Source organism: Sapajus apella, unplaced genomic scaffold, assembly GCF_009761245.1.
Source record: "Sapajus apella isolate SASKATOON/1434 unplaced genomic scaffold, GSC_monkey_1.0 scaffold26, whole genome shotgun sequence".
In the NCBI taxonomy this organism is placed as follows: domain Eukaryota; kingdom Metazoa; phylum Chordata; class Mammalia; order Primates; family Cebidae; genus Sapajus; species Sapajus apella.
In genome coordinates this window covers 25,405,867-25,417,304 of record NW_022436966.1, presented here as the reverse complement: position 1 = coordinate 25,417,304, position 11,438 = coordinate 25,405,867, and the positions used below count along the sequence as shown (strand labels likewise).

The 11,438-nt window shown below is 44.6% G+C and overlaps 1 pseudogene; it reads right to left on the bottom strand.

Annotated features, from left to right (window-relative positions):
• Positions 1 to 9,932: 9,932 nt before the first annotated feature.
• On the bottom strand, positions 9,933 to 10,283 carry LOC116560393 (annotated as a pseudogene).
• Positions 10,284 to 11,438: the final 1,155 nt, after the last annotated feature.

The following is an 11,438-nucleotide window of genomic DNA, read 5'->3' as shown; positions in this document are numbered from 1 at the left end:
CACTCCTGGCTTTTTTTTTTTTTTTTTGAGACAGAGTTTCATTCTTTGCTGTCCAGGCTGGAGTGCAATGGCACGATCTCAGCTCACTGCAACCTTCGCCTCCCAGGTTGAAGCGATTCTCCTGCCTCAGCCTCCTAAGTAGCTGGGATTACAGGCATGTGCTGCCACGCCTGGCTAATTTTATGTTTTCAGTAGAGATGGGGGTTTCTCCATGTTGGTCAGGTTGGTTTTGAACTTCTGACCTCAGGTGATCCGTCCACCTCGGCGTCTCAAAGTGCTGGGATTACAGGCGTGTGCCACCACGCCTGGCCCCAAATTTAAAAATAAGTTTTTCTGTAGAGACGAGGATCTTAGTATATTGCCCAGGATGGTCTTGAACTCCTAGACTTATGTGATCCTCCTACCTTGGCTTCCCAATATGTTGAGATTACAGGTGTGAGCCACCACTTCCAACTCTTATTTATTTATTTATTTATTTATTTATTTATTTTGAGACGGAGTCTCACTCTGTTGTGCAGGTTGCAGTCCGGTGGCACAATCTCAGCTAACTGCAACCTCCGCCTCCCAGGTTCAAGTGATTCTTGTGCCTCAGCTCCCCTAGTGCTGGGATTACAGGCATATGCCACCATGCCTGGCTAATTTTTGTATTTTTAGTAGAGATGGGGTTTCTCCGTGTCGGCCAGGCTGGTCTTGAACTCCTGGCCTCAGGTGATCCACCCGCCTTGGCCTCCCAAAGTGCTGGGATTATAGGCGTGAGCCACTGTGCCCAGCCCCCATCTCTTTTCATTTTCTTGATGTCTTCATTTTACTAGAAGGAAGAGCCTTCTGGGAGAGAAGTTGCCATAAATCTCCTCTCCAGAGGAGCTCACACCCAGGAAGAACACCAACCACTTATGTAGACAAATATAAACAAACTGCATAAACAAACATTAGCAACAAACTCCCATCTCTTCCATTTGTTTCTCTAAAAGTCCATTTGTCTTTTCTCAAATGTCCATGTATTTTTCCCAGAAAAGCCTTTCTCCCTGCTCTCTTTCCCTTATTAGGTTGAGATCAATGAGCTGCTTTACCTGAATGCTCCTGCAGGCATATAAATAAAACTTGTTTTTTTGTTTGTTTGTTTTGTTTTTGAGACAGGCTCTCACTCTGCAGCCCAGGCTGGAGCGCAGTGGCACAATCATGGCTCATTGCAGCCTCAACCTTCTGGACTCAGACAGTCCTCCTACCTGAGCCTCCTGAGGAGCTGAGACTATAGGATTAGCCAGGCATGGTGGCACATACCTGTAGTCCCAGCTACTCAGGAGGCTGAGATGGAAGGATCACTTGAGCCCAAGAATTGGTGGCTACAGTGAGCTATGATTGTACCACTGCACTCCAGGCTAGGTTACAGAGCAAGACTGTTTCTCAAAAAATAGACAAAAACCAAAAAAAGGCAAAACGAAGAAAGGAAATTCTCAACTCTACAAAAGAAAGGTGTCAATATTTTTTCTTGAAGCTTAGAGTTCATAGTGACATTTCATCAGAGGAGCAGCATAGTTTGAAACCACAGCCAGCAAGCTAAAGGCCCGTAGACCATATCTGGCTCACAACCTGTTCTTACAAATAAAGTTTTAGTGGAATGCAGCCATGTCCATGTGTAACTGCTTTCACATGGTAACAGCAGAGTTGAGTAGTTGGTACGGATACTTATGGACCAAAAGCCAAAATTATTTTCTAGCTGATCCTTTAGAGTGTGGACATAAAGACCAAACAAATGAGAACAAGGAAAAGCTGTTCATCCTAGCTTGCTCTACAAGGGAGTCAGCTATTATTTGTGTTTGGCAGAGACTCAAAAGTAGGCAAAGGATTGGGAAAGCTTTATAACAAAAAAGGGCAAGGCTTCAGGCATGCCTTAGTAGGGGCAAAAAAATGTGATCCCTTTCCTCACCCATCATAAGAGTTATGGCCAACACTCCCCTAACAAAAGACAGGTTAACAAGAGAAAAACGTACTTTTATTCAACCAGAGTTTCACATGACACGGGAATCTTCAGAAATGAAGACTTAAATTCCCAGAGAAAACTGCTCTTATGCCTAGGTTTAAATGAAGGATGGACAATTGTGTAGAAATGTGATTGGAAAAAAGGGCGTGCTCCAGTGGTAACAGACTGAGGGGGAAACAGCAAGCCCTGTCTGTTCAGATTCTCCCTGGCCTCTCTGTGCAACATTCCTTCCTCCTGGGTATAGGCAGGACTCCTCTGGACTGACAGTTTTGTGATCTACTATTAGACAGTGTAGGTCAAAGAATGTCTTTATGGTCAGCTCCTACACAGAAAGGCAGGGTAGGTTTCTTGTTTTCATTTTTTCTTTATTTTATTTTTTTATTTTTATTTTTTTTTTGAGATGGAGTTTCGCTCTTGTTACCCAGGCTGGAGTGCAATGGCGCGATCTCGGCTCACCGCAACCTCCGCCTCCTGGGTTCAGGCAACTCTCCTGCCTCAACCTCCTGAGTAGCTGGGATTACAGGCACGCGCCACCACGCCCAGCTAATTTTTTGTAGTTTTAGTAGAGACGGGGTTTCACCTTGTTGACCAGGATGGTCTTGATCTCTTGACCTCGTGATCCACCCGCCTCGGCCTCCCAAAGTGCTGGGATTACAGGTGTGTGCCACCACTCCTGGCCTTCTTTATTTTTTTTTGAGATGGAGTCTCGCTCTGTCACCCAGGCTGGAGTGCAATGGCGTGATATAGGCTCACTGCAATCTCCACCTCCTGGGTTCAAGCAATTCTCTTGCCTCAGCCTCCGGAGTAGCTGGGATTACAGGCACCTGCCACCACACCCAACTAATTTTTTGTATTTTTAGTAGAGACGAGGTTTCACCATGTTTGCCAGGCTAGGTGTGAACTCCTGACCTCAAGTGATCTGCCCGCCTCGCCCTCCCAAAATGCTAGGATTACAGGCATGAACCACTGTACCCAACCAGGCAGGGGTAGGTTTCTATGTTTTCTAGCTTGCTTTGGGGAAGAAAGGTTCTAGTTTCTATGGCCTACCTTGGGGAAGAGGAATTCTAGTTTCTGTATCTTGCTTAGGGGAGAGGGAGGAGCAAGAGAAAGGAGGATGGGAGGTCAGAAACTTCTGAGGCCCTTCCTGTTTCCTTCAGTTCAAAGCACTCAGCATGCCGAGGAACCATGCTTTGGGGTCTTGTTTTTGGCAACCCGATACCCTGACTGGAGGGTGTCGGTGCAGGGAAGGTATAGGTGGGCCCTTCTGGTTCAACCTAAATTGGAAGCAGAGACAAAAATAAAGGACACTGTCAGTTATTAATCAAATCCTAATTGGTTTGGGCCAGTTATTACAAGGGTTATTGTTTTGCTTCCTGGACTGATTGCTGGGAGAGCAGCCTGACTTTCTACAAGTCTGGCTTAGAGATAGCAGTATGGCTTCCTGGGATGGTTACTGTAGATAATGGGTTGATTTCCTGGACTGGTTGTTGCAGGCTGCAGGTCAGTGTTCTGTTTGTATGTATGGTCTGGCCATTGTCCATTGCGTATTCAGTCTCTCAGTAGAAAAAGTTTGCCTATCCCTGGATTTAAAATTAGGTATTTAAATGAGTGGGTACTTGAGTGAGTAGGCACTAAGGTCTCTATGCCTTAGTTTTCCCATCTATAAATTGGAGATTATGATTGTTTCTACTTTATCAAATTTTAAGAAGTTTTTGTTCACATAAAATGCACCCAGCAGAGTGCCTGATAGATAGTGAGTTTCAATGAATGTTATTCACTGCATTATAATCGTTCCACAAAACTCAGAACTCCTTCAAGGAAAGGTCTGTGGCTTTCATCCCAGTAGTCCCAGCTTCTATGATAGGGTTGGGCACAGTAGGTATTCAATAAATATTGGATGATTGAATAAATGAATCATGGGAAACTAAAGCTGGAGGGAAGCTTGGCAGCCCATTTCAGTTACAGGATAATTTCTTTGATTGTTTATCAAAAAAACAAAACAAAACTAAGTTCGAGGCCCCCCCATTCCCACTGTGAAAAATCCAGGACATAGCCCTGTCTTGAAGCTAAGGGAAGATTGTTCTCCACTCACCCTACCTAAGGAGGTCCAGTGAGGGGGAAGTCTGTCACTTTCAGTGATACCTTGACTTTACTAAATTATTCAGGTATTTTCTTAATTACAAAAGACTTTAAAGTACCCATCTGTCTTTTGGAGAGCCTTCCCATTCCTGCAGCTGGCCAGTATTTATGATCATTCTCAGTAGTTTTCCAAGCTGCCATGACCCTTTAAATTAACAGGAAACAACAGCTGGGCAAGATGTCTCTTCAACCTGCTTCTTTGACCTTAACAGAGCCTCACCTGTAGAGAAGCAGATTTGGGAGCTGCTCCAGGACCCCCAACCTCTCTAGTCCTCCTGCCAGGGAACAGCAACCTGTCCAAACTCTACTACCCAAGAACCCATCTTTCTTGTAAATCCTACCCAGAAGATGCAGCCCCACCCTCCAAAACCAAGAGATCATTCAGTCCTGCTGACTCTATCCTCTTAAGCTTCTGGGATCAGCCCCTCTCACCAACCCTTCTGCCATATTGCCATGTTTCAGACCCTCAGATATTGTCCCTTCAGCTTTAACAATGTCCTTCTAACTCCAGGCTTCCTCTGGTCCATTGATACGACATAAGCCACTTCAGTTGGCCGCCTTCCAAAGACTCCCCATCACCTTCTGGTTAAAGTCCAACACCCAGGCCAGGCGTGGTGGCTCACACCTGTAATCCCAGCTCTTTGGGAGGCATAGGCGGGCGGATCACCTGAGGTCCGGAGTTTAAGACCAACCTGACCAACATACAGAAACCCCATCTCGGCCGGGCGCGGTGGCTCAAGCCTGTAATCCCAGCACTTTGGGAGGCCGAGGCGGGTGGATCACGAGGTCAAGAGATCAAGACCATCCTGATCAACATGGTGAAACCCCGTCTCTACTAAAAAAATACAAAAAATTAGCTGGGCATGGTGGCACATGCCTGTAATCCCAGCTACTCAGGAGGCTGAGGCAGGAGAATTGCCTGAACCCAGGAAGCGGAGGTTGCGGTGAGCCGCGATCGCGCCCTTGCCCTCCACCCCCGGGGAAAAAAACAAAAAACCCGGTCTCTCCACGAAAAAAAAAAAAAAAAAAAAGAAACCCCATCTCTACTAAAAATACAAAATTAGACAGGCATGGCAGCGCATGCCTGTAATCCCAGCTACTAGGAAGGCTGAGGCAGGAGAATTGCTTGAGCCCAGGAGGCAGAGGTTGCAGTTAGCTGAGATTGTGCCATTGCACTCCATCCTGGACAATAAGAGCAAAACTCCATCTCAAAAAAAAGAAAAAAAGTCCAACATCCTTGAAATGCCATTCACGGCCCTTCACAGAGTTCTCCTGGCCTGCCTGACCTCTCACTACCTCCTGCCTTGCACTTTACTGCCTACGGTCACTACACTGTCTAATATGGTAGCCACCAGCTGCATGTGGCTCTTTAAATTTAGTTGTTTTATTTTAGACAGGGTCTCTCTATATCACCGAGGCCAGAGGGCTGTGGCATGATCATGGTTCACTGCAGCCTCAACCTCCCAGGCAAAAGGGATCCTTCCATCTCGGCCTCTTGAGTAGCTAGGACTACAAGCACGCACCATTACACCCAGCTAATTGTTTTATTTTTGTAGAGATGGGGTCTCACTCTGTTGCTCAGGCTGGTCTTGAATTCCTGTGCTCAAATAATCCTCACACCTTGGCCTCCCAAGTGCTAGGATTACAGGCGTGAGCCACTGTGCCTGGCCTAAGTTTTAGTTAAAATAAAATTTAAAATTTAGTTTCTTAGTTGCACTATCCACATTTCAAGTGCTTACTAACTAGAGATTACATACTGGACAGCATAGAAATAGAACATTCCCATCAACACAGAGTTTTAGTAGACAGCATTCCTCTAGAAAAACCCAAGGGTTTGTATTTTTCTGCACACATCATGCTGTCTCACCCTGCCAGGTCTTTGCTCATGCCTCTGCCCAAAAGATGCTTTCTTCCATCTTTTCATGTGAGTGATGCTTCAAGACTCAGCTCAGAGGTCATCTCCAAGAAGGCTTATTTGAATCTCTAGACTGTGATAAGTGCTGGGCCCCTGTGTTCTAATAGTTCCTTGTGTTAACTAATCTTTATCTGACCACTTCGTATTTGCTGATATTTCTGTCTCCTCCATAAGACTCCGAGTTCCTCCGGGGCAGGGCCGTGTCTTTATCAGCTCTGTATCCCCAGTGCCTGGCACAAAGCAGGTGTCCTTCGCCATTGGTTGAACTCATCTGAATGGAACTCTCAGTGGTGCATGACCATAGAGCAGTACAAGTTTAATTGTGTTTTAGTAAAGACTCCTATGTAGAGAGAAACAACCTCAACTCAAACTAGTCAAGAGAAAAGAGGATGTAATGGTTCAGGAATTGGGAAGCCCCAGGTTAGTTCTGGCTTCATGCATGACTGGATCCAGGGGCTCAACATGTTACCAGGGCCTGGCTCCCTCCCCAGCTGTTGGCTCTGTTGACTACCCTGCAACATCCCTCTCAGGCAAGATGACCACCAATGTTGGTCCTAAGTATCCCCAATTTAGCAACCTCAGTGAAGAGAGAAATTCTCTCCCAATATCTACGTAGTAGTCTCCAGGAAGATCCTGTTTGACCTTGATTGCTTTGTGTGCCCTCCCTACACGAATCACCGTGGGCTGTGAAAAGGAGTTTGTTTGGCTGTGTCATCCTGGCTCATGTGTCTGTTCCTGGTGTGGGGGTTGGGGAGGTGAGTATAGAGCATCATGATTGACAGCTCCTCAGGCCACTTGGAAAAAGGAGTTACCCAAATGAACCGGAAGAATAGATTGCAGGAATAGTGGGAAGTAGGGGCTGTACCTCCCGCAGGCCCTGCTGCCCACTCGGAAATAGGAAGCAAGGTCAGCTGCTCTCTCTGTGACCTGGACTCCTGCTTGCTCTCTCTTGACCTTCCTACTTTTCCCATGTAGACCAGAGCCTTGGGAGAGTCCACTCACCCTCAAATTTCAAGCCACCAATCAGCAGGCTGCAAAATGTCTTGAGTTTAGAAGATTTTGCTGGCCTGGAAATACATAGTTAATGGAGCTTTGAAAGACACTGGGCCGGTTGTGGTGGCTCAAGGCAACCATCATTTTAGGAGGCTAAAGTGGGCAGATCACTTGAGGCCAGGAGTTCAAGACCGGCCTGGCCAGCACAGCAAAACCTCATGTCTACTAAAGATACAAAAATTAGGCAGGCATGGTGGCACATACCTGTAAGCCCAGCTACTCGGGAGACTGAGGCACGAGAATTGCTTGAACCCGAGGCGGAGGTTGCAGTGAGCCGAGATTGCGCCACTCAACTCCAATCTGGATGACAGAGTGAAACTCTGTTCCAAAAAAAAAAAGAAGAAGAAAGAAAAGAAAGACACTGGCCTCACTCTAGAAAGAGCCCTTATAGAATTTGCCAGCTCTGGTCAAGGGCCTACAAGCTGTTTAACCTTCCTTTTTTCATACATTTAAAATATTAGCTGGGTATAGTGGCTCATGCCTGCAATCCCAGCACTTTGGGAGGCTAAAGCCGAAGGATCGCTTGAGGTCAGGAGTTCAAGATTAGACTGGGCAACATAGGGAAATCCCATCTTTACAATATATTTTTTTTTAAATTAGTCAGGCATGGTGAGGTGGGCCTGTAATCCCAGCTACCCAGGAGGCTGAGGCAGGAGTATTGCTCAATTCCAGAAAGTTGAGGTTACAGTGAGCTATGATTACATCACTACACTACAACCTGGGCTTCAGAGTAAGACTCTGTCTCTAAAAAAAAGAATAGAAAGGCCGGGCACAGTGGCTCATGCCTGTAATCCCAGCACTTTGGGAGGCCAAGGAAGGTGGATCATGAAGTCAGGAGATACAAACCATCCTGGCTAACACAGTAAAACCCCGTCTCTAGAAAAGTGAGTAGCATTATGAGTAAATAGCACTGTGAGTTTTGACTATGGTCATCCACTACAGTCAAGATATAAAAAATTCCCTCAGCCACAGTTCCCTGTGCCCAGTTATAGCCAAACTTTTCCCAAGCCCTGTCCCTGACAACTACTGATCTGTTTTCTGTCCCTATAGTTTTTATGTTTTATTATTAATTTTTTTTATTTTAGAGATGGGGTCTTACTCTCCTGTCCAGGCTGGAGTTGAGTTGTATGATCACAGCTTTGTATGATCACAGCTCACCCCAGCCTCAAACTCCTGGGCTCAAGCAATTCTCCTGCCTCAGCCTACTGCATAGCTAGGACTACAGGCCTGTGCCACTGTGCCCAGATAATTAAAAATTAAAAATAAAAAATAAACTTTTTTGTAGATTTGGGGTCTCACCCTTACCATCTTGCCCAGGATGATCTCCACTCCTGGCCTCAAGCAAGCTTCTCACCTGGGCCTCGCAAAGTGCACGGATTATAGGCATGAGCCACCTCCCCTGTCCCTGTCCCTATAGTTTTACCTTTCCCCAAATACATAAATGGAAGCATAAGGTATGTACGTTTGAGTTTATCTTCTTTTACTTAGCATAAGACAACTGATATACATCCATGATGTTCTATACATCAGTAGCCATTCCTTTTTATTGCTAAATAACACTTCACTGATGGATGTACCACATATTATTTATGTTCTAATTGAGAGACATCTGGGTTTTTTCCAGTTTTTCTCATTTATGAAGAAAAGCTGCTGTAAACATAGGTTTTCTTTTTTTTTAGTTGTTTTGAGGGCCAGGCATGGTGGCTCATGCTTGTAATCTCAGCACTTTGTGAGGCCGAGGCAGGTGGATCACCTGAAGTCAGGAGTTTAAGACCAGCTTGGCCAACATGGTGAAACCCCGTCTCTACTAAAAATACAAAAAAAAAAAAAAAAAACAAAAAAATTAGCCAGGCATGGTGGCTGGCACCTGTAATTCCAGCTACTTTGGAGGCTGAGTTAGGAGAATCACTTGAACCTGGGAGGCGGAGGTTGCAGTGAGCCAAGATCGCACCCTTGCACTCCATCCTGAGCAACAAGAATGAAACTCTGTCTCAAAAAAAAAAAAAATTGTTTTTGGAACAGGGACTGGTCTCACTATGTTGCTCAGGCTGATCTGGAACTCCTGGACTCGAGAAATCCTCCCACTTCAGCCTCCTGAGTAGTTGGGACTACAGGTATACATCAGCATCCCCAGCTATAAATTTTCATTTCTCTTGGGTAAATACCTAGGAGTGGGATTTCTGGGTTTTGTGATAAATGTTTAATTTTATATGATACTGCCAAATTGATTCCCTAAGAGACTATATTATTCAGTATTGCTACTACATGATATGAACATTCCAGTCACGTTGCATTCTTGCCAGAACTTGGGTTTGTTGGTGTTTTTTTTTTTTCAAGCTACTCTAATAGACATGTAGTGGTATTACATTGTGGTTTTAATTCGCATTTCCCTAATGACTAATTATGGCCCAGCCATTTCTTTTTTCTTTTTCAAAACAAGAACCAAGGAATTTTTTTTTTTTTTTGAGACAATCTCACTCTGTCACCCAAGCAGGAGTGCAATGGTGCATTCTCGGCTCACTGCAGCCTCTGTCCTCCCAGGTTCAAGTGATTCTCGTGTTTCAGCCTCAGAATTAGCCGGGATTACAGGTTGCACCACCACTCTCGGCTAATTTTTGTATTTTTAGTAGAGACAGGGTTTCACCATGTTGGCCAGACTTGTCTTGAACTTGTGAGCTCAAGAGGGCCATCCATTTTGATGTCCCAAAATGCTGGGATTATAGGTGTGAACCACCACACCTGACCCAATATGTATTTTATTTTATTTATTTGTATGTTTTCTTTTTTTGTATAAAACATATAATTTATTGGTCTTTGTGGGGAATTAGATGCATCACCACTGTATTAAAACTGAGCCATTAATTTTATAGCTTCACCAACATTAACTGGTTTACTGTTAGGGCACTGCTGAGAAATCAATTCTTTCTGTGGAGGGTAAAGAGAAAGGCCTTTTGAGAAACGTACAAGTTCCTTTTGTACATTTACAAAAGCTTTATTTACTGTGTTAGCTTTTTCATTATTCATAATGTTTATCTTCTGAAGATTAGTGGTAACTGGTTTTGCTTTGTTTTTTGCCTTAAAATTTTTTGGCTGGCTATACATTCCTGGACTCCTGCCCTCTTAATTTGTTCTTGGCCATTGTCAGAAATTCAATACTTGCATGCAGCTTCTTAAGCTCCAGGTGACACCATCTGTTTTTCTGGGTTTTGGTGTTTTTTTTATTTTTTTGAGACAGAGTCTCGCTCTGTTACCCAGGCTGGAGTGCAATGACACTATCTCAGCTCACTGCAACCTCTGCCTCCCAGGTTCAAGCAATTCTCCTGCTTCAGCCTACCCAGTAGCTGGGATTGCAGGCACATGCCATCACACCCCACTAATTTTTTGTACTTTTAGTAGAGATGAGGTTTCACCATGTTGGCCAGGCTGGTCTCAAAATCCTGACTTCAAGTGATCTGCCCACCTCGGCCTCCCAAAGTGCTGGGATTAAAGGCATGAGCCACCATGCCTGCCCCAGTGTATATTTTAGAATCAGCATGCAGACTCCATTTTTCTCTGAGGGACCACAGGCTTACAGGGGCTCCCTGATCAGAATTCACACCAGCATTCGTGATTTATCCAGAGAGGTTTCTAGCGTAGGGTGAAGAAAATCAAAATATTACCTCAAAATTTATTTCTTTGACAGATTTTGAGGCTGCTGCAAGGCCAGCAGACAGACGGGTCCTTGCAAAGCTATCTTTTCTGGGGGAAATTTGCATCTGTAGAGAATCTCTATTAATGCATCCAGGCCTTCTCTTTCTAGAAATTTCCCATATCTAAGAGAGATAAACTGAGTCTGACATCTTGAAAGGCCTGAAAAAAGACTTTTGCCATATGTTCATTGCAGCACTATTCACAATAGCAAAGACATTAAATCAACCCAAATCCCCATCAATGATAAACTGGATAAAGAAAATGTGGTACATATACACCATGGAGTACTATGCAGCCATAAAAAGAACAAGATCATGTCCTTTGCAAGGACATCGATGGAGGTGGAAGCCATTATCCTCAGCAAACTAACACAGGAACAGAAAACCAAATACCACATGTTCTCACATATAAGTGGGAGCTGAACAATGAGAACACATGGACACAGGGAGGGGAACAACACACACTGGGGCCTGTCAGAGATGGGTTTGAGGGAGGGACAGCATTAGGAAAAATAGCTAATGCGTGCTGGGCTTAATAGCCACTTGATGAGTTGATAGGTGCAGCAAACCACCATGGCACATGTTTACCTATGCAACAAACCTGCACATCCTGCACATGTACCCTGGAACTTAAAATAAAAATTTAAATTTAAAAAAAAAG